This window comes from Melanerpes formicivorus, unplaced genomic scaffold (genome assembly GCF_026170545.1).
Source record: "Melanerpes formicivorus ecotype bairdi unplaced genomic scaffold, bMelFor1.0.p_v2 SCAF_16, whole genome shotgun sequence".
Classification (NCBI taxonomy): Eukaryota; Metazoa; Chordata; class Aves; order Piciformes; family Picidae; genus Melanerpes; species Melanerpes formicivorus.
Genome location: NW_027142368.1, coordinates 3,513,293 through 3,536,458, shown reverse-complemented (window position 1 = coordinate 3,536,458; position 23,166 = coordinate 3,513,293). Strand labels below are relative to the sequence as shown.

Sequence of the window (23,166 nt, the reverse complement as noted above, 5' to 3'; positions counted from 1 at the left end):
ATGCCAGTTAGTTTCTATTTTGAGTTGGATAAAGTAGAATAGAATAGGAATAGAATAGAATAGAATAGAATAGGAATAGAATAGAATAGGAATAGAATAGAATAGGAATAGAATAGAATAGAATAGAATGGAAGAGACCTTCAAGATCATCATGTCCAACCTATCATCCAATGCCACCTAATCAACTAAACCATGGCACCCAGCACCCCATCAAGTCTCCTCCTAAACACCTCCAATGATGGCGACTCCACCACCTCCCCAGGCAGCCCATTCCAATGGGCAACCACTCTCTCTATGAAGAATTTCCTCCTAACATCCAGTGTAAACTTCCCCTGGCACAGCTGGAGACTGTGTCCTCTTGTTCTGGTGCTGGTTGCCTGGGAGAAGAGATCAACCCCCACCTGTCTTAATGTCCATTGTGACTTTTTGACTTGGAAGACAGAACTAAGACACTCTGCACATCTCAACCATGTTGTTTTTTTCCTAAGTACTTCCTGAGCATCTGAGAGTGTAGATTCAAACCCCACACAGTAGCTGCATATCCTGAAAACAAAACTGTTTTGAGACAGAGGGGAAGGCAAGTATGCCAAGTTTTTTCATGTGTTCTTCTGGTATATTAAACCCAGGTTTATTAAGGAAGAACATTCAAATCTCCAACAGAACAGCTTCAAGAGTGAAAAAAGGAATAAACACAATATTGGTTTGCTAAATGATGTTAAATATTTACACAGCCCTTATGTCTCAAATGAAAATGTGAGAACCTAAGTTCGCCAAGGGCTTGGGCAGAACACAAAATATCTTCCAGAGAATACAGAGGTGATACAATGACTACTTGAGAATGCTAAGAGTGTAGAGCTTTACACTCTGTGCATAGAGCCAAGAGCTGAGAGGTGAGCCTCATACTGCCCCAAACATCAAATCCCCACTGCTTAGGAGGCTGCATGGCCTTGGCCTTGGCTCTCACGAGCATGCCTGTGAACATGTATGATTAATATGCTAATTTTGCTGAAGCTTTCCCAGCTTTGAACAACTCTACAACATTCTGATGAGAAAAAACCTAAGAAGCCAGGGAAAAGAGAGACAACTCATTCACAACACCAAGTAATTTATTACATGAGCACAAATAAGAACAAACTGATGACAGATCACATCAGTAGCAAACACATATATCCCATCAGAGGATGGCAGCAAGTGAACAGCAGCATAAGAAAGCAGAGGTCCAAGACAACAAGGAAGGTTTTATCTGTGGCAGGATCAGTAGCTCAGAACTGCAGGCAGAGGCTGGGAGCTGATTGTGATAAATCAGAGAGGTGAGCAGGCTGGAGAGCACAGGGCCCTGTGCCATCAAAACCTAACATGGAGTTGCAGAGAAAGAGGACAGCAAAGGGTGAGAAAAGCAAAGGGTAGAGTGAGCAATACTGAGCAGAAATCAGCTGGGTAATAAGCATCTGGACTATAAAATTAACATTAATTCATAGGGACCAGAGGGAAGAAGCATTAGGTAAGGGCTACCTTCCCACCACATTTTTTTTAACAGCCAATATTATAGAGCTCAGATCACCTTAATCCTTTAACCCTGCTGAGAGCTGCTGTTTCCATTTGTGGGTTTTGTTTTTAATGAGAGTGGAATCAATGGGATCAATTTTAATAACAGAAATTACCTTTAGGTACCAAATAGATAACAAATGTTATCACTTACCTAACAACTGACTGGCTAATGAGAACAGTTTTAATTAGTTTATAACTCTGAAGATACAGCAGTCTGACTTGATGAAAAATCACGAAAGAGAGGTAAATTGCCTTCTTCGAAGAGGGGTGAGACATAGTAGACTTCTTTGTAACTTTAATATTAGCATGTGATGGTTTTGCTCCTCCTCTTAGAAAGTGGGTTTCCCTGATTTAAGATCTGGAAAACCAAACAGAACAGAGGACAAAGACTAAAAAAGCAGATAGGAACAGACTGGGGGTGGTGGAAGGGGGGGGAAGAGGGAATGAGCAAGACAAGTCTGCCAAGCACATGTCTTCATGCACTTACAGAAAGCAACTCCTCTCACTCCTTTACCTTGGATGTATCAGCAGTTGTACTCCTCATGCTTCATTAGCCCTCAAGCAATTGAGTACGATTCCTCTTGTGGCAGTTTCAGCCTGTGCCTGGAAAATGTTCCACAGATCTTGAGCAGGAAGTTGTAGAATGTAAATAAATCACAATTGGGTGTAACAAGGAAAATAATGATAAGCTTTAACTAATCCCATTGGATAAATAACAGGCATTAAACTTAGATTCTCTCTCTTTTTGGCTTCCTCACTCTGGGAGACACTAACTTGTGCTTCTGCTTGGCTTTGCTGACCTTGGCTGCATTGCTTTGTTGTGGCTGAGTATCTTAAACAGCTCTTTGCTCGTTTGTCTCCTCTAGCACGTACAGCAGGGGGTTAGGGAGCAGGGAAGGCAAAGCTATCTGTTAGCTCCCCTGGTTTGTCTAGTGGGGGGTCTTGTGCTGCTTATCAATTGTAAATACCTGTAAATACTGTGTATCTTGTACATATTCATTGCATTTCATCTTAGATTATATTTTTGCTTGTAAATACAGCTTCAGTTGCTTCCAGCTGTGCTGGCAATGTAATGTTGGGGGAAAATTTCAACTCACCACACCTCCGAAACACTGGGCCAGACTAAGAGAGACTGAAAATGTTGGGAATAAATTGCACCACTCCTGCTACAAAGCCTGTAACACCAGAGGTACAACACTGGATGTTAGGAGGAAGTTCCTCCTCATGAGGGTGGTGAGACACTGGAAGAGGTTGCCCAGGGAGGTGGTGGAAGCCTCATCCCTGGAGGTTTTTAAGGCTGGATGTGGTTTTTAAGGCCAGGCTGGATGTGGCTCTGAGCGACCTGATGTAGTGTGAGGTGTCCCTGCCCATGGCAGGGGGGTTGGAACTGGATGATCCTTGAGGTCACATCCAACCCTAAAAATTCTATGATTCTGTGGTTCTATCACTTGAGCCAAGGCCCATTTTATGCATACAGAATTGACAGGGAGAGGCTGAGCGAGCTGGGGTTGATTAGCCTGGAGAAGAGGAGGCTCAGGGGAGACCTTATTGCCCTCTACAACTACCTGAAGGGAGGTTGTAGACAGGTGGGGGTTGGTCTCTTCTCCCAGGCAAGCAGCACTAGAACAAGAGGACACAGTCTCAAGCTGTGCCAGGGGAGGTTTAGGCTGGAGGTGAGGAGAAAGTTCTACATAGTTCTTTATAGAAAGAGTGATTGGCCATTGGAATGGGCTGCTCAGGGAGGTGGTGGAGTCACCATCACTGGAGGCGTTTAGGAAGAGACTGGTTGGGGTGCTTGGTGCCATGGTTTAGCTGATTAAATGGTGTTGGGTGATAGGTTGGACTCAATGATCTCAAAGGTCTCTTCCAACCTGGTCTATTCTATTCTATTCTATTCTATTCTATTCTATTCTATTCTATTCTATTCTATTCTATTCTATTCTATTCTATTCTATTCTATTCCATTCCATTCCATTCCATTCCATTCTATTCTATTCTTCTTTCTTATTATGTTTACTTTGGTAAATAGTATTTCTATTTAACCTCCAGTTCTGTGTGACTGTGTGTGTTTACATCTTTGGGATAAATTCATTCTGTCCTCAGTTTAAGCTGCTTCAGCTAAAAGCAAGACAGCCCCACACAATACACACCTAGCATGGGAAGGCAGGTAGATCTTAAAAAGTATTTCCTACGAATTTTCTTCAGACCTAACCTCTGGCAATGAAAAACAAACAAGCAAACAAGACAGAGCAAGGGTTAATATTTAGTATTTTATCCTGGAGATAATGTACCCAGGCAGTGTAGATGCATCAATGTTAACCAAAATAAAACAGTTCTCCTGCCCCTGTACCAGTAAGGAAGAGAAAAATTTGAATCTTCAATTGCCTTTCTATTTTATAGCTTACCACCTCCACTGTAGCATGAATACTTTATGGAAGAGATGCTCTACGTTCCATTAATCTTGTTTCTCCAGGCTTTCTAGCACTCTTATCAGGGTGCACAGCACTACAGACAGAATAAGGAAATAGTTTGCCTGATGCATTTATAAAACTTTCAAATTCCTATCTAAGCATCACACATTCAGTTGGATATAAATTCATTTTCTTTACAAAGTGAGGCTCAAAAGCATGGCGTTAATTATTCTGATGCTGAAAGATACTGCAGAAAGTGCCAACAAGTCAAACTTTTAAGTCAATGACTGCACTGCAGTCAACACTGGAGAGATTTGTTTGACCTGCAATGTCCAAGTGCTCATTTGAAGTGATTTCAATTGAAAGAATTTTTGTTAGCACCGTTTTCTTGGCTAAGTTTACAATTGCCATTGTTAGGCAGAACTCTCCTTAGGCAGAACTTTCCTCAGAGTCATACTTGTCATAACAGGAATCATATTCTTCTCATAACAGGAATCATAAAGTGAAGAGACTAATTTCACTTTTAAAGAGGAAAACTGAGAAAAAAAAGAATTCCAGAGTAAGGTGGCTGAATGGGCCTAAATTCCCAAGTGAACTACTAGAGATTTCCTTGCAGAAATATCTGAAGACTCTTCAAATGAATGATGATTTCTCTCTCTCAGGTTCACAGACAGCAGAATTGCTGTCAGCTACTAATCCCACACAGACTAGAACAGTAGGTATAAAACATGTATTGCAGGAAGGGCAACCTCTTCTTCTTTACATCAATGGCTGTTGTAGTTCTAACTCAGCAGTTAGACCTCCCCCCACTCTGTTACTCACAAAAATCCTCATGTTTTGTGCTGCTGTATTAACACAACAGATAACACTCCTAGAACAACACCCTGCACCATTTCTACTGGATTTTCCCTTTCCAACATCTATTTCTCTCCTACACCTCCCACTGAAATCTCTTTTCTTGTTTCCTCCTGGAGAATTTATTTTACCCACTCAGTATTCACTAGCATTGCCTCATGCTGGCTTGACATTCAGGCTTTCAGCAGCTGTTCTTAATGAGAGAGATTAAATTGCAGTTCATTAAATAAGTCCATTTTGTCCTAGTTGCACATTTGTCTCATCATCTTGAAACTGATGAGACTTAGGCCATCACATCTGTATAGCTAAGGTTCTCTTTCAGATGTCCCTGAAGTCCACACCTCACTGCTAGAAAAATAAAGGAAGTGAGAGGAAAAAAATTAAGATGAAATTTTTGAAGACCACATGATTTTGGTTCGTACTAAAAAAGCCCCAAAACACAAGAAACCTTAGTATTTATATGCAGAACAAGAATATTTAGTTCAGCTTCCTAAACAGCAATTCTAATGAGCCAAGGCAGGCTTAATACAACTGCTGCCAGCGAAAAGCAGGGAAAAGCGCCCCAGGCAGCAATGAGTGGAATTTCAGTCATAAAACTATGTCTGAAAAAGATACAAATTAGAAAATACTGCTCAATTCATATTGGGGCACAGCCTTTTTAGTTATATTTTTTTCATAGAATCATAGAATCAGTCAGGTTGGAAAAGATCTCAGAGATTATCAAGTCCAACCTATCACCCAACACCTCATGAATAAATCATGGCTTCAAGTGCCACATCCAATCCCTTTTTGAACACCTCCAGTGATGGTGACTCCACCACCTCCCTGGGCAGCCCATTCCAATGGCCAGTCTCTCTTTCTGGGAAGAACTTTCTCCTCACCTTGAGGCCCAAAGTTTTTCACAGTGAGTTGTTAGCCATTGGAAAGTGCTGCCCAGGGAGGTGGTAGAGTCATCGTCCCTGCAGGTGTTCAAGAGGGGACTGGAAGTGGCACTTGGTGCCATGGTTTAGTCATGAGGTCTGTGGTGGCAGGTTGGACTTGATGATCTTTGAGGTCTTTTCCAACCTTGTTGATTCTATGATTCTAAACTTCCCATGGCACAGACTCCCCTGAGACTGTGTCCTCTTGCTCTGCCGTTGGTTGCCTGGGAGAAGAGACCAACCCCCACCTGCCTACATCCTCCTTTCAGGAAGCTATAGACAGCAATAAGGTCTCCCCTGATCCTCCTCTTCTCCAAGCTAAACAACCCCATCTCCCTCAGCCTCTCCTCATATGGTTTGTGCTCAAGACCTCTCCCAACCTCATTGCCCTTCTCTGGACACGTTCAAGAGTCTCAATGTCCTTCTTAAACTGAGGGGCCCAGAACTGGACACAGAATTCAAGGTGTGGTCTAACCAATGCTGAGTACAGGGCACAATGACTTCCCTGCTCCTGCTGGCCACACTATTTCTGATGCAGGCCAGGATGCCATTGGCCCTCTTGGCCACCTGGGCACACTGCTGGCTCATGTTCAGCCAGCTGTCAACCAGTATCCCCAGGTCCCTTTCTGCCCCTAGAAGAGAAATAAGAAATAGGTGAAAAGCATTGGGTATTTAGCTAGGATAAAGATGTTTTGTGAGAATGTCCTATCGTCTCTTCCCTATTTTTCCAAAGATCTAAATAGTTTTGCTCCTCTGAGTAGAAAGTAATGTTGTGTGAGTTGCATGAAGATGTCAGGGGGTTGTTCTTTGAAATTCTTAATTAAAAATAGGTTTCTGTGATATAAAGAAGTACAGGAAAGAGTAGAAAGTTCAGAATTTGAACTTTATTACCTAATGATCTTTATCTCACTACCTAGAAGGAAACCTCAAGAAGTTTAAGGATTAAACCTGATTTATTACACTCCTTATTTATCCCTCATCTGACTATTACCCATACATCCCTGCTAAATCTGATTCCTATAGTGCAGTTTCTAGATATTTTCCCCTTTAATTTGACCAATTTCCATTTGATATTGCAAGTAAGGAATGCCTAAGGAATATAAATTTATTCTCAGTGTCCCCAAATGACTGGAAAGGGGAAACAGCCAAAACATGTTCAAGATATTTACAGCCTGTATTTTGATTACCTATATTGAAATACCTTTGCATTTCTAAATTAAGAGGAGGGGAGAGGGAAAAAAAATCACTATTGCATGTTTAGGAGAAGTCCTCATTTTAGAAGGGAAAAACATACCACACACACAAAACTATCATTCAATTTAATATGTAAATACCAATGCCATAAAATATCATCAAGAAATTAGGGTAAACTAATCACTAAAATAAAGAGCAACTTGATGCTTTCCAGAGGTATATGACTTCATTTGGCTCTGGGCAGCCTGATCTAGTTGGAAGTGTCCCTACTCATTGCAAGGAGATTGGACCAGGTGGCATTTGAGGATCCCTTCCAACATTATGTAATGTGTGAAATTTATCTGTGCCCTGAAGAAACACTGTAAAAAGAAAAAATATAAAGCTTCATAATCTCAAAAATCAAATTGACTATAGAGGGTTAGAGGGTTAGGAGGTTTTCTCTCCCTTTCCTCCTAATTGTTTTACATTATTATAATCCATATCCTGAATACAGACTGAACCTGTTCCTCGCTGGGAACTGGGCTCAGCTTACCTTGTGTGCTACAGAGGTTGTGGTGGTTGTGTTTTAGGAGGTGCTTTATTGCACCAATGAAGAAAAATTCATTATATATAAGCTTGAACTTTTTTCCCCCAGTGATATTCAGGTTAGAATAGAATAGAATAGAATAGAATAGAATAGAATAGAATAGAATAGAATAGAATAGAATAGAATAGAAGTAGAGTAGAACAGAATAGAATAGAATAGAATAGAATAGAATAGAATAGAATAGAATAGAAGTAGAGTAGAACAGAATAGAATAGAATAAAGTAGAGTAGAGCAGAGTAGAGTAGAATAGAATAGAATAGAATAGAATAGAATAGAATAGAATAGAATAGAATAGAATAGAACAGGAGTAGAACAGAACAGAACAGAACAGAATAGAATAGAATAGAATAGAATAGAATAGAATAGAATAGAATAGAATAGAATAGAATAGACCAGGTTGGAAAAGACCTTTGAGATCACTGAGTCCAAAAAACGCAAATGATTTGTGCATCCAAGATAATGGCAGTAATGAAGTTTATAAACACTCTGGACTGTATGGGTAGAAAACAATTCAGTATGAGTAGAACTTAATCACCTTCTGAGGCACTATCATGCTTGAAAACAATCTGGAGTTTAAATAAATGGGCTAAAGTTTGAATAACAACCCCATCTCTCCTCTCACATTTCCCATTAGTGTAGTATTTAAACCCAGAAGTCATTATGCTGATATTTATTAGACAGTTTGTCATGCTCCAATTTCCCCCCCAAATATCATTAATGAAGCACAAATTTCCATTCACATTAATTGCAAATGAACCCTTTGAATGTAATTTCAAGACTACCCAAATCTATTTTGTGCAGAGCATGGCATTCTGCTAATACTGTTACATGTCTCCAGCGCCACTCCTCTGAAGAGTCCATAACCTTACACTGATTTAAGAAGAGTTTTAAAATACAATTTGCTTGGTTAGTTATTTTCTGCCCATTTAACCCCAAGACACTGGCACGAGGGAAGTTCTTTAAATGCCTGCTAAGCATTTCATCTCACTTCTTTCCTTCTCACCCCAATGAGCAGAATTGCTATTCATTTATTATGCATTTTATAACGTGTATTAGTATACTGTTTTCCTGCGAGACTTCAGCCTGAGGGAATGTCCAGTTGTAGTGCCAGTGCAGCAGGACTTTCTCCATATTAAAAAATGGACCTTCTTTCAGTTCTGTTGTTAAACACCTGCTCTTTGTAGCTCCAAGAAGGCAAAATAAAAGGAGAAATCATTCAGTTCCAGACCAGATTCTCATAGTCCTCAAAAGTCTGCTTTGTGTTTGTAAGTGAATGACATCACAGGGTCCTAACAGTTAGGGAGACTTTAGGCAGATTACTCACTATTCACAGTCATCACTTCTCTCAAATCTTTTATGAGGCTATAGGGAAAGAGCATATTCCTAGCCTAGAGCATGCAGTATTTATTCTGTGCTTAGAGTGACGAAATGGATTTGATGGACAATCTGAATGCATATATAAAGCAAGGTCTGTGCTGAGGCAGACAAAAGTTCCCACATGTAATCTTGGTCACCAATATGAAGAAATATCAAGGTAGCTCACTGCCTTTTCCTCTGAAGGTGGGAGGGCAAAGTTCCTTTAATTCTACTCCAAAACACTTTTCCCCTCCTAAACACTTATGTCTTGTCCTCTGCATCTGCTGCTTAAGAGTGAATGAGAATCAAACACGATTATAGGACACCATCTCATCCAGGCATTCTTAAAAAGACTAAAATTCCTCAAGTGACATATTGCTTCAGTATAAACTTTTTCTAGGAGCAGAATAACACAGCAGACATATTACTGTATTTTTTTTAAACAACTTTCATAAAATCAGACCAGTCAATATACATTTTTAACCACCTCTCAGATGCTCCATTCACAGTATCACAGTATCGCTCAGGTTGGAAAGGACCTCGAGGATCATTGAGTCCAACCTATCAACACAGACCCCATGACTAGACCATGGCACCAAGTGCCACGTCCAATCTCCTCTTGAACGCCTCCAGGGTCGATGACTCCACCACCTCCCTGGGCAGCCCGTTCCAATGACGAATGACTCGCTCGGTGAAGAACTTCCTCCTCACCTCAAGTCTAAACCTCCCCTGGCGCAGCTTGAGACTGTGTCCCCTTGTTCTGGTGCTGGTTGCCTGGGAGAAGAGGCCAACCCCTTCCTGGCTACAACCACCTTTCAGGTAGTTGTAGAGGGCAATGAGGTCACCCCTGAGCCTTCTCTTCTCCAGGCTAAACAATCCCAGCTCCCTCAGCCTCTCCTCATAGGGCTTGTGTTCAAGGCCTCTCACCAGCCTCGTTGCCCTTCTCTGGACACATTCAAGTGTTTCGATGTCCTTCTTAAACTGAGGGGCCCAGAACTGGACACAGTACTCAAGGTGTGCCCTAACCAATGCAGAGTACAGGGGCACTATGACCTCCCTGCTCCTGCTGGCCACACTATTCCTAATGCAGGCCAGGATGCCATTGGCCCTCCTGGCCACCTGGGCACACTGTTGGCTCATATTCAGGTGGCTGTCGATCAGCACCCCCAGGTCCCTCTCTGTTTGGGAGCTCTCCAGCCACTCCGACCCCAGCCTGTAGCTCTGCATGGGATTGCCGTAGCCAAAGTGCAGCACTCAGCACTTGGACTTGTTGAATGCCATCCCATTGGACTCTGCCCATCTGTCCAGTCGGTCGAGGTCCCTCTGCAGAGCCTTTCTACCCTCTAACTGACTAACTACTTGGACTTTCTACCACTTTTCTGTTCCCAGCTAACATTCCTGCCATTCGTGAGCCTGAAATTGTTTCCAGTAGCATTTTCCAGCTAGAGACAGCATGAAATCTAAGCCCCAAGAAATGTAACAGAGTCCCCTCAGTTCTTTCTGTATAGCACAAGTGGAGACCAGTATTAAATAAAATTGACACTTTAGGAAAATGAAGTTAGCTGATAGCTTTGATACCACTTCACTAGATAAGGAGAATAATCATTGAATAAACTGATGGAAAATAAATTCCTATCTCTCCTAAGACCTTTAAAGAGTTCCTTTCCTGAATATAAAGTAGGATAAGAAGAACTACAGATGACTAACAGTTAAAGATAAGGATGCTCTAGGAAGAAAAGTTGAAGCTACAGACACAATTGAGATTAGAAACAAGAAAAAAAAGATCCCCACAGAAGAAATTTGTTATTTCCAATTCAACAATGCAAGCATTTCTCTCTAAGAAATCAGAATTCTAGAGATTTCTACCTTGAATGCTTTAATCTTGATCCATGGAAGTGGACCACAGACTTCACAGTTACTTTATTTAATTGCATATTTAGAATTAGAATTAGAATTAAAATTAACCAGTTTGGAAGAGACCTTTGAGATCATCGAGTCCAACCTATCATCCAACACCATCTAATCAACTAAACCATGGCACCAAGCACCCCAACCAGTCTCTTCCTAAACACCTCCAGTGATGGTGACTCCACCACCTCCCTGGGCAGCACATTCCAATGGCCAATCTCTCTTTCTATGAAAAACTACTTCCTAACATCCAGCCTAAACCTCCCCTTGCACAGCCTGAGATTGTGTCCTCTTGTTCTGGTGCTGGTTGCCAGGGAGAAGAGATCAACCCCCACCTGTCTACAACCTCCCTTCAGGTAGTTTTAGAGAGCAATAAGGTCTGCCCTGAGCCTCCTCTTCTCCAGGCTAATCAACCCCACCTCCCTCAGCCTCTCTTTATAGGGCTTGTGCTCCAAACTCCTCCTGCCCTCCTCTGGACATGTTGCAGCAAGTCAACAAGTGGCTGTCCATGGCTCCATGTCCCAGTGGAGGCCAGTGACAAGCGGAGTCCCTCAGGGATCAGTCCTGGGACCTGTCTTATTCAACATCTTTGTGGGCGACATGGACAGTGGCATTGAGTGCACCCTCAGCAAGTTTGCTGATGACACCAAGCTGTGTGGTGCAGCAGACACGCTGGAGGGAAGGGAGGCCATCCAGAGGGACCTTGACAGGCTGGAGAGGTGGGCACAAGCCAACCTCATGAAGTTCAATAAGAGCAAGTGCAGGGTCCTGCATCTGGGTCGAGGCAATCCCAGGCACAAATACAGGCTGGGCAGTGACTGGCTGGAAAGCAGCCCTGAGGAGAGAGACTTGGGGGTGCTGGTGGACAAAAAGCTCAACAGGAGCTCTCAGAGTGCACTTGCAGCCCGCAAAGCCAATCAGATCCTGGGCTGCATCAGGAGAAGTGTGGCTAGCAGGTCGAGGGAGGTGATCCTCCCCCTCTACTCAGCCCTGGTGAGACCCCACCTGGAGTACTGTGTCCAGTTCTGGAGCCCCTATTACAAGAGGGATGTGGAGGTGCTGGAACGTGTCCAGAGAAGGGCCACAAGGGTGATCAGAGGGCTGGATCACCTCTCCTATGAGGACAGACTGAAGGAGTTGGGGCTGTTCAGTCTGCAGAAGAGAAGGCTCTGAGGTGACCTAATTGTGGCCTTCCAGTATCTGAAGGGGGCCTACAGGAAGGCTGGGGAAGGACTTCTCAGGATCTCAGGTAGTGATAGGAGTAGGGGGAATGGAATGAAGCTGGAGGTGGGGAGATTCGGGCTAGATGTGAGGAGGAGGTTCTTCCCCATGAGAGTGGTGAGACCCTGGAATGTGTTGTCCAGGGAGGTGGTCGAGGCCCCGTCCTTGGGGGTGTTTAATAGCAGGCTGGATGAGGCTCTGTCCAGCTTGATCTAGTGTGGGGTGTCCCTGCCCGTGGCAGGGGGGTTGGAACTAGATGATCCTTGTGGTCCCTTCCAACCCTGAATGAAACTACGAAACATCTTTCCTAAGCTGAGGGGCCCAGAACTGGACACAGGACTCAATGTGTGGTTCATTATATATTGCTGTAGATTCTCTCCTACTAAAAGGAAAAGTGCAAAACAAAGGCAGATGTAGAATGTGCTCAGTCTGTTGCCTGATGTTGACTAGAACCACCTGGAAAAAACCTGAGCAGTGCATCACCCCATCTGTGTGAGGACTCAGGTGTTGAAATACCTCTACTAAACACATTGTGACAGGCAGCCTGTCTCACAACTGGATATTAAATAGCTGAAAATACAGGAGTTTTTGTGCTTTCTCTGATGTGAAGTACCAAAATCAAGACAGAATTGGGCAGATGTTTTCCACATGAATTACTGCAGTATAAAAATTACACTGCAAACATTAAGATTATTGGTTTTTTTACCTTGTGTCTGCAGAAGAATAAAATCACAATCTCTCATTTGGCTTAGGCTTATTCAGAATGAGTCATTCAGCTGAGCTCGAGAAACACTTCATTTTGTACACTTTCCATGTGATATTAACCTCCTGTTTTGCATGAACTGCAATTCCCAGTCCCTATGTTTCTTGTGAGAGTCAGGCTCCTCCACTCACTCCCATTAGCAAACTGCAGATTTCCATCTTCCTGAGAAGTGCACTTCATTGCAGGCTTATCATGAAGACAGTCTAACCCTCCAGAAGAATGAGAAGTATTCAGTTCTCTATCTCCAGCCTCACAGTGCACACTTGAACTCCTAGCTGACTTGATGTCCTTTCTGCGTTCGATGAAACGTTGTTTGATTTTTCAATACAAAGTTATGAAGAGGCTTTTACACTTGTGAATGAAATTTATAGGTGGAAGGCCACTTGAGACAAGGCTTACCTTTAGTTCAGAAAGTAATGCCTCTTCCAGTGTGATTGGTATGCAAGTTAGTTAATTAGTTCTTACTCACTCCCTCATTTACCGTTCTGGGTAGGCTTTTGATTTGTCTATTTCTGATATAATAGCAGGGATTTAAAAATACTAAGATAAAACTGCCGTCTCACAAGGCATCCACTAATTGCTGTTTCTTGTTGGGATGCAAATCTGACATAAAGTTTCCCCCCCTGTGTGCAGTTCCAGACTGCTAATATGTCTTTTCTGAGACTTATGAAATATAAATTCGCTGTACTTGTATAAATGTAAAAATTTAATGCTGATCAGAGGCTTCTGAGCACCCAGCAGTTTTCCTTGTTGCCAATATGACCCAAACATCATCCAGCAGCCATGGCTCTGCAAGTTTAGACAATAAAAGTGAAACAATCCCAACTGCAATTATTTAAAGAAACAAGATGAAAAGGAGAGGTATGGAAGGCCCATCACATCCTGGGCTGCATCAAAAGATGCCTTGCCAGCAGATCCAGAAAGGTGATTCTGCCACTTTGCTCTGGGGAGACTTCACCTGGAGTACTGTGTACAGGTCTGGAGCCCTCAATATAGGAGGGACATGGACCTGATGGAGTGGGTCCAGAATGCCACCAAAATGATCAGGGGGTTAGAGCACTTCTGCTACGAGTACAGGTTGAGGGAGCTGGGGTTATTCAGCCTGCAGAATAGAAGGTTCCAAGGGGACCTAATAACAGACTGCCAGTAGCTGAAGCGGGGTACAGGAAGGATGGGAAGAGACTGTTTACAAAATCCTGCAGTGACAGGACAAGAGGCAATGGCTTCAAACTAGAGAAGGGCAGATTTAGATTGGATATCAGGAAGAAGTTCTTTACTGTGATGATGGTGGAACACTGGAACAGGTTGCCCAGGAAGGCAGTTGAGGCTCCTTTCCTGGAGATATTAAAGGTGATGCTTGACGAGCTCCTGGGCAGCCTGATCTAGTTGGGGATGTCCCTGCTGACTGTGGGGAGATTGAACCTTTGGAGGTCCCTTCTAACCTGGACCATACTATGATTCTATGATTCAATGAAAAGGAGAATCAACCAGATAGTTTAGTTCACCTATACACACAGCAGCACAAGTAAAGACTAATAAACCAGGTGTTTTCTATTCTAATTTTCTCTATACATAAAATTCCTTTGCATAAAATATTCTTGAAGGAGTTACAAGTCCTTGTGTGCCAGGTGTACAACTATTTCTTCCAGTTTAATGTAATGAAACAATTAATTATTCTCTGCAATCACTGTGGGTTTGTTGTTTTGTTTGGTTTTGTGAATAGAATAGAATAGAATAGACCAGGTTGGAAGAGACCTTTGAGATCATCAAGTCCAACCCATCATCCAACACCACCTAATCAACTAAACCATGCAACCAAGCACCCTATCAAGTCTCCTCCTAAACACCGCCAATGATGGTGACTCCACCACCTCCCTGGGCAGCACATTCCAATGGGCAATCACTCTCTCTGTTAAGAATTTCCTCCTAACATCCAGTCTGAACTTCCCCTGGTGCAGCTTGAGACTGTGTCCTCTTGTTCTGGTGCTGATTACCTGGGAGAAGAGACCAGCCCCCAGCTTGTCTACAACCTCCCTTCAGGTAGTTGTGGAGAGCAATAATGTCTCCTTTGAGCCCTCTCTTCTCCAGGCTAAGCAACCACAGCTCACTCAGCCTTTCTTCATAGGGCTTGTGTTTCAAACCCCTCCCCATCTTTGTTGCCCTTCTTTGGACATGTTCCAGCAACTCAAGATCCTTCCTAAACTGAGGGGCCCAAAACTGGACACAGTACTCAATCACTGGAAATTCAGATTCTGCAAAGAAGATACTTCCCAATAAACTGGCTAAACTGGCACGGTTATAGAAGAGATTACTGGTTAAAAACATCACATTTGACAGAGAGAGATCGGTTTTGCTAGCACTGCCCAACTCACCTCTTAAATAAATCCAGATAACCTCCTTCTAGGTTCAGATGTCACTCACTGAAACAACACCTTCATAAATAAAGAGAGATTTATTATGCTCTTCTATCTCGTGGTCTGTTTTTAAGATGTGTCAAACCTGGTCTATTCTATTCTAGTCTACTCTAGTCTAGTCTAGTCTAATCTAAACCTGAAGGGCAATGAAGTTGGTGAGGGGTTTAGAACACAAGCCCTATGAGGAAAGACTGAGGGAGTTGAGATTGCTTAGCCTGGAGAAGAGGAGACTCAGGGGTGACCTTATCACTCTCTACAACTACCTGAAGGGAGGCTGTAGACAGGTGGATGATGGTCTCTTCTCCCAGGCACCCAGTACCAGAACAAGAGGACACAGTCTCAGGCTGCGCCAGGGGAGGTTCAGGTTGGATGTTAGGAAGAAGTTCTATACAGAGAGAGTGATTGCCCATTGGAATGGGCTGCCCAAGGAGGTGGTGGAGTCGCCGTCATTGGAGGTGTTCAGGAGGAGACTTGATGGGGTGCTTGGTGTCATGGGTTAGCTGTTTGGGTGGGTTGGATTGGTTGATGGGTTGGACACGATGATCTTGAAGGTCTCTTCCAACCTGGTTTGGTTTATTCTAAATAAATAAATGGTTTATTCTAAACCTGTAATTTGGAAGAGAAATATTATTATGAGAGAGTCCGTGCCCAAGAAACAAAAAATACATATTGCTTGCCAAAACAATATAGTATAAAGTTCTCCTCTTGCTTTGAAATCCACAGTCTCAGGGAAAAAAATAAAGGTCTGTGAAAAGGAAAAAAAAACCCACAACCCAAACTTGATGCCATTCATTGTTTAAGTGTTCCAGGCCTTGAATTGATCAGTTTACAACACACATAATTCGTCGAAATTGATGCTGCATTGTTAAATTAGATTGCAAATGTGGTAAGGTAGACATATTAAATCATAATAAACTCTCAGACAGAAGTGCTGAAATTTATTAGGTTACTAAAATAACCAGATGGATTTACAGATTTTCACTGTAATAGATTTCCATCCAGTGTTATTGTGTGTATTTTCCAGCTCAGGTTAAATTACATTTCAGCTTCATAGATTCATAAGATGGTTTAGGTTGGAAGGGTCTTTAAGGATCATCTAGTTCCTACCCCCCTGCCATGGGCAGGGACAACTTCTACTTGTCCAGGTGGCTCAAGGCCTCATCTAGCCTGGCTTTGAACACTTCCAGGGAGGGCGTATCCATGACTTTCCCTGGGAAGCCTGTTCCAGTATCTCAACACCTTCATTGTAAAGAATTTCTTCCTAATCTCCAGTCTAAATCTCCTCTCCTCAATCTCAAAGCCATTGTCTCACATCCTGTGTGCCGGGTTCTACACATTGGCCACAACAACCCCATTCAGTGCTACAGGCTGGGGACAGAGTGGTTGGAGAGAGGTCAGGCAGAAAGGGACCTGGGGGTACTGACTGATAGTAGGCTGAACAGGAGCCAACAGTATGCCCAGGTGGCCAGGAAGGTCAATGGCATCCTGGCCTGCATCATGAACAGTGTGGCCAGCAGGAGCAGGGTAGTCATTCTGCCTTTTACTCAGCACTGGTTAGGCCACACCTTGAGTCCTGTGTCCCAGGAAGGGGTTGGTCTCTTCTCCCAGGCAACCAGCACCAGAACAAGAAGACACAGTCTCAAGCTGCACCAGGGGAGGTTTAGGCAGGATGTTAGGAAGAAGTTCTTCATAGAAAGAGAGATTGGCCATTGGAATGTGCTGCCTGGGGAGGTAATGGAGCCACCATTACTGGAGGTGTTTAGGAAGAGACTGGATGGGGTACTTGGTGCCATGGTTTAGTTGATTAGATAGTGTTGGATGATAGGTTCGACTTGATATCTCAAAGGTCTTTTCCAACCTCCTCTATTCTACTCTACTCTACTCTACTCTACTCTACTCTACTCTACTCTACTCTACTCTACTCTACTCTACTCTACTCTACTCTACTCTACCACTATAAGACCCTTCCCAGCTTTCTTGTAGCCCCCTTCAAGTACTGGAAGGCTGCTCTAAGGTCCCCTCTTGGCCACCTTTTCTCCAGGCTGAACAGCCTGAACTATCTCAGACTGTCCCTAAAAAGGAGGTTCTCCATCATTCTGATTATATTTGTGGCCTCCTCTGGACCCACTCCACATTCCATCACAGGATGTTAGGGGTTGGAAGTGACCCCCAGAGATCATCAAGTCCAACCTCCCTGCCAGAGCAAGATCATATAACTTAGTGTATGTCACACAAGAACACATCCAGACAGGTCTTGAAAGTCTCCAGTTCTAACTCCTTTTTAAACCAACTTCTTAGACTTTATTTAACTCCCCTCTCTGGATATTTTTATCTGTTTTTATATTAATTAAGTGTAGCTTTGTAAGCATCCATTATATTGTATATAAGCCAAGTTTGTGTAGAATTAGCACATATTCTTCCATTTCTTTCTGAAAGCCCAGTGCAAGCAAACAGCTTAAAAGAAATAGCTGGAACTGTTTTTGCATTGCTTATTTTACATGGCTGTGATATCTAAGCCAATTAAGATACAAAGCACCTCGAGACATAAAAGTCTCATTTTGGTTTTGCTGTATTCCATGGGTAATGAGCTGCTTTCTTCTTCAGAAGCAATTTCTTCTCTGAAATGCAAGAGGCTGGCAAACATCAACCACAGTGACAGAGTGTCTGGCTAAACAAAGAGAAAAATCCTGGAGTCACATGGCAAGGCAAGAGGAAGAACCACCAATGCAATTTTTATTAGCTAACATTACAATAACGCTCCAGAGTAGAGCACATGGGTTCTCATTAGAGCCATAAAAACTTGTCTGCTGAATATAAATTCGCAGAAACATTCGTAACAGAGCCATAACTGTAAATCTGGCTGCACCCCACCATCGGCTATAACCTCCTGCCAGCTGTTCCCTCTCACAGAATACAACTTTATTTTCCAGTGAAAGGGGAGGCCTCCTTGTACTCTACCTTCACTTCAGCAAGGCCTTTGATACTATTCCCCACAGCAAACTGCTGGCCAAGCTGTCAGCCCCTGGCTTGGACAGCAACACTTTGCGCTGGGTTAGGAACTGGCTGGAGGGCTGAGCCCAGAGAGTGGTGGTGAATGGTGCCACATCCAGCTGGCAGCCAGGCACCAGTGGTGTCCTGCAGGGATCAGTGCCGAGCCCCATCCTGTTCAGTATCTTTATTGATGATCTGGATGAGGGCATTGAGTTCATCATCAGTAGGTTTGCAGACGACACCAAGCTGGGGCAGGGGTTGATCTGTTAGAGGGTAGGAGAGCTCTGCAGAGGGACCTTGACAGGCTGGACAGATGGGCAGAGACCGGGGGCATGGAATTTAACACATCTATGTGCCGGGTTCTACACACTGCCCACAGCAACGCCATGCAGTGCTAGAGGTTGGGGTCAGAGTGGCTGGAGAGCAGCCAGGTAGAGAGGGACCTGGGGGTACTTGTTGATAGTAGGCTGAACATGAGCCAGCAGTGTGCCCAGGTGGCCAAGAAGGCCAGTGACATCCTGGCCTGCGTCAGAAATAGTGTGGCCAGCAGGAGCAAGGAGGTCATTGTCCCCTGTACCCAGAACTGGTTAGGCCACACCTTGAGTCCTGTGTCTAGTTCTGGGCCCTTAAATTTAGGAAAGATGTCGACTTGCTGGAAGGTCTCCGGAGGCGGGCAGCGAGGCTGGGGAGGGGTTTGGTGCACAAGCCCTATGAGGAGAGGCTGAGGAAGCTGGGGTTGCTTAGCCTGGAGAAGAGGAGGCTCAGAGGAGACCTTACTGCTGTCTACAACTACCTGAAGGGAGGTTGTAGCCAGGAAGCGGTTGGTCTCTTTTCCCAAGCAACCATCACCAGAGCAAGAGGACACAGTCTCAATCTGCACCAGTGGAGGTTTAGGCTAGATGATAGGAAAAAGTTGTTCATAGAGAGAGTGATTTGCCATTGGAATGGGCTGCACAGGGAGGTGGTGGTGTCGCTATGACTGGAGGTGTTTAGGAGGAGACTTGATGGGGTGCTTGGTTGCATGGTTTAGCTGATTAAATGGTGTTGGTTGACAGGTGGGACTCAATGATCTCAAAGGTCTCTTCCAACCTGGTTAATTCTATTCTATTCTAGTCTAGTCTTGTCTAGTCTAGTCCTTCCTTCTTCACCCATTCCCTTTTCTCCATCCTTAACAGCTGTCCTGAATGCAGGCTGGTAGCCAAGGAGTTGCAGTGAGATAGGTAGGAGCACCAATGAGGAGCATGTTTCCTCCTTGCAGCACTTAACAGGCATGAATCAAAGAGACTTGGTTGTTTGATTTGAGTCCAAATCTGCCCCAAGAGGATTCATACTTTTTTTTTCTGGGTCCAGGAAGGCAGTGCTGGGCATTAACCCATCACAATGATATCTTGTTTTGGCAGGGGAGTTGGACACAATGACCTCTGGAGGTCCCTTCCAACCACTAATATTCTGTGATTCTGTGATACTGTGATAGCCAATGGGCCCTTCAGGACCAAATTTTCCAAGATTCCTTGGAAATGTGCTGGACTGATGGCCACTTCTATCTAAAACTAGTGTCACTCTTGCCTGTGAGTGAGTTGCAATTTCTAGAATTCCCATCAAAACTGCCTACATCTATTGGCTCTGGCATGAACTGCCAAAGAAGACAATAGAGATAATCAAAAGGTATGTCCTTTACAGAATCACAGAATCACCAAGGTTGGCAGAGACCTCAAAGATCATCAAGTCCAACCTGTCACCCCTGCACTTTGGCCACAAAAACCCCATGCAGCACTACAGGCTGGGGTCGGAGTGGCTGGAGAGCAGCCAGGCAGAAAGGGACCTGGGGGCTGCTTGCAATCTGAGTACTGCAGATGAATTTTATGCCTCGTCCCAAAGCCACTGAATGTATAGCACTGCCTTGCAATGTCAATAAATAAACCCCAAATTCTCTGTGTTCTCAAGTGGATCTACTTTGGAGCTTCAAGGTAAAACTAACCAGAAATGTATGCACTGCTTTTGTTATGAATAGCTTAATCAGCATATCGAATCACTTTGAAATTTATTTGTGTGTCAGGAACAAAATTGCTTTCCATCTCCTGTTGACTGCTACCTTAATTGGGGCTGGAGATGGAGTAGAAATATTGTGTTGGATAGCCTATCATATAGAAAATTACAGTTTAGCATTGTTTCTGATGCATAAAGCCCTGGCTGACGTGTCTTCTTTAAACACTAGTGAATTATAAACACATTGCAGAGTTCAGCTGGCATTCCTTTTCCATGTAGAGAACCACTGATGTAAACATTTTGCTCTCAGTTTGTTGTGGTTTCCTCCCCCCTCCCTCCCCCATATTCTCTTGGCACCGTCTGCTGAGCCAGTGTCAATAACAAGTTTTAGAAGCCACCACCACTCTACACTTCCCAGGGAAGAAAAACTTCATGGCTTATTTCTTAATTTAATAAATGAGCCACTACCCTTTCTGACTGGTTTGGTTCACTGCTCCGTCACTGCATGCTTAGTGTGATGGATACCAAAGGAAAAACCCCTGCAGACTGATGGTGTGTTTATAGACAGAGCAGGTAAAACACAATCCATCTCCTTTATATCCTTATTTTTATTGTGTCCAGGAGAAATAAATAGCATAGGAGGGAGGAAATACTGTAAGTGCTTTTGCTCTGTACAACTGCAGGGATCAGGGGAGTCGTGAGCACTCCTAACCGTGTGCAGGACAGGCTCACCTTGCTCAGGGGGGATGTTCTGCTGCAAGGAACTGAGAATCTCACTCTGTAAGTTAAGTATCAGTAAACCAAGTTCCTTCCATACCTAATTTCTATTCCCTTTGCCTGCTTGTGCCACTGTGTAGAGATGTCAGCCTTTGCTTTTACATCTTGGCTCTTTAGGATCTTTCAAATGAACATTAATTAGTCTTGGATATTTGACTTACAGTTGCTGGTCCTTTGAAGAGATTGCTACCAGACTGTTTCCTTAGAGGAGGTGGTTTTTCACTCCAGAATTATGCAGCCACCTGAAGCTGTAGCCCTGGCTGGAGGCTGCAGCTGGCACGGCTCAGGTCAGAAGGGCAGTGCACAGGAGTACAAAGATGGGTCCAGCCTGACCCAACCCCTCACCCTGTGCCTTCAGCAGCACTTAGGGCCAGGATGCTGTGGAAAACATTGGTTTTCAAGACAGAGTTTTTTTTCTATGAAGCATCGATCTAGCTGGCCTGTGTAGAGCCCCAAGGTAATCCTTCATGAACACATGCAGCACGCTCAGCCTGTTCTGACAGGAGAAACTTCTTGGGACTGGAGTTCAACAAGCAGTTCTCTTCATTAATACATGATGTTTTTTTGCCCTCCTATGTTCCTCAAGGCCCAAAGGGTCCATCCACAGGAGCGTATTTTCCATGGTGAGTATGAAAACTTCTTTTTAATCTCTGCAGTGCAATGAAAATTCTTTATACAGCAAATGAATCTGTGAGAGGTTTGACTGGGGAAAGCAATGGTCCCAGATGAACCATGGGGCACATGACAATTATATCCACTGTGATTTAAGGAGACTTTGGGGACTATATTCTGAAAGGAGATCTTTAGAAAGGAGTTCTCATATTTGTCTGCTCTTACAGGACTTGATCTTGCTGCCACTGCTTCTTTTCTGGTGAGTAGAGGCTTTAGCCTCCAGAGTTGATCACACTTTGTTGCTGGCTTATTGTTTTACCTTGTGCTTGCACTCCTAGACTTGGCCTTAAACAGCTTGAACTCATTCAGTCCAAACCTATACTGTGGGACAAATGACCTCTGCAGGAAGGTGTGCTGTGTCCCTCTCCTGCTGTCCATCGGGAGTGTGCAACCAGGTGCTTCTACCACAAGCAGCTCCTCAAAGATTTTCTTCTTCAACCAACAGAGGAGTTGCTCCTGACTCTGTTAGCTTCAGCTGTTTGCAGAGGAGGATGGGGGAAACAAACACAGGAAACAAGCACAGGCACCTCACAGCCTTGACTGCAAAACACCAGGCCATAAAGCTGCTGAATCCCAGAAGTCCCATGTATTTCCTATTGCCTGTGGAAGGCCCTAGCAGCAAAATTGGGTACCCATTTAGAGCAATTGTTTGCAACTGATTGCAATTTTATTGCAATTAACAATGCAAACCTTTCATGCTGATGAGTATATCTATTCAAGAATACTCATACATACACACACAACAGCTCCTTGGATAAACATAATACCTGTGAAATGCTTTCTTTTTGTTCATTAATAAAGGGTAAGAATACAAAAGCTAGGTTAAAATTTACATCCTTCTCCTCCACCCTAATAAACTGCTTCCTTTTTAGTTAGTCATCACTTTGATGAGAGTAGTGGGGTCTTAAATACATCAGTGTGGTGTAAGAACCACTGGAGCCTGGACAACACTCTGCTTCAAGTGTTTCTTTTATCACCACTGTCACCTGTGAGAGAGAAAAAAGGAAAAAATTAAAAGAGAAACTGATAGTGAGGACGATGAGCCATCGCTTTATCATGCTTACAGACTTTCTCTCTGATGAATTCACAGTCTGCACTGTGATTGTAGTAGCTGCTATTGGGTGTAGACTGCAAGAACAGTGGGGGCAAGAGTTGATCTGCTGGAGGGTAGAGAGGCTCTGCAGAGGGACCTCGACAGGCTGGACAGATGGGCAGAATCCAACAGCATGAGATTTAACACATCCAAGTGCCAGGTTCTGCACATTGGCCACAACAACCCCATGCAGTGCTACAGGCTGAGGCCAGAGTGGCTGGAGAGCAGCCAGGCAGAGAGGGACCTGGGGGTGCTGGTTGATGGTAGGCTGAACATGAGCCTGCAGTGTGCCCAGGCAGCCAAGAGGGCCAATGGCATCCTGGCCTGCATCAAGAAGAGTGTGGCCAGCAGGAGCAGGGAGGTCATTCTGCCCCTGTACACTGCACTGGTTAGGCCACACCTCGAGTACTGTGTCCAGTTCTGGGCCCCTCAGTTTAGGAAGGAGGTTGACTTGCTGGAACGAGTCCAGAG

At 43.9% G+C, this 23,166-nt stretch overlaps 1 long non-coding RNA gene across 2 annotated transcripts; it reads right to left on the bottom strand.

Annotated features, from left to right (window-relative positions):
* Window positions 1–1,123: 1,123 nt before the first annotated feature.
* On the bottom strand, window positions 1,124–22,677 carry LOC137446190 (uncharacterized). 2 transcript variants are annotated; one of them, XR_010988576.1, is made up of 4 exons: window positions 21,092–22,677; window positions 2,063–2,151; window positions 1,700–1,906; window positions 1,124–1,351 (listed from the first exon to the last, which is right to left on the bottom strand). It is a non-coding gene; the product is annotated as an uncharacterized lncRNA (long non-coding RNA). The 2 variants fall into 2 exon arrangements; XR_010988575.1 differs by lacking the exon at window positions 21,092–22,677 and having other exon boundaries at window positions 2,063–3,030.
* Window positions 22,678–23,166: the final 489 nt, after the last annotated feature.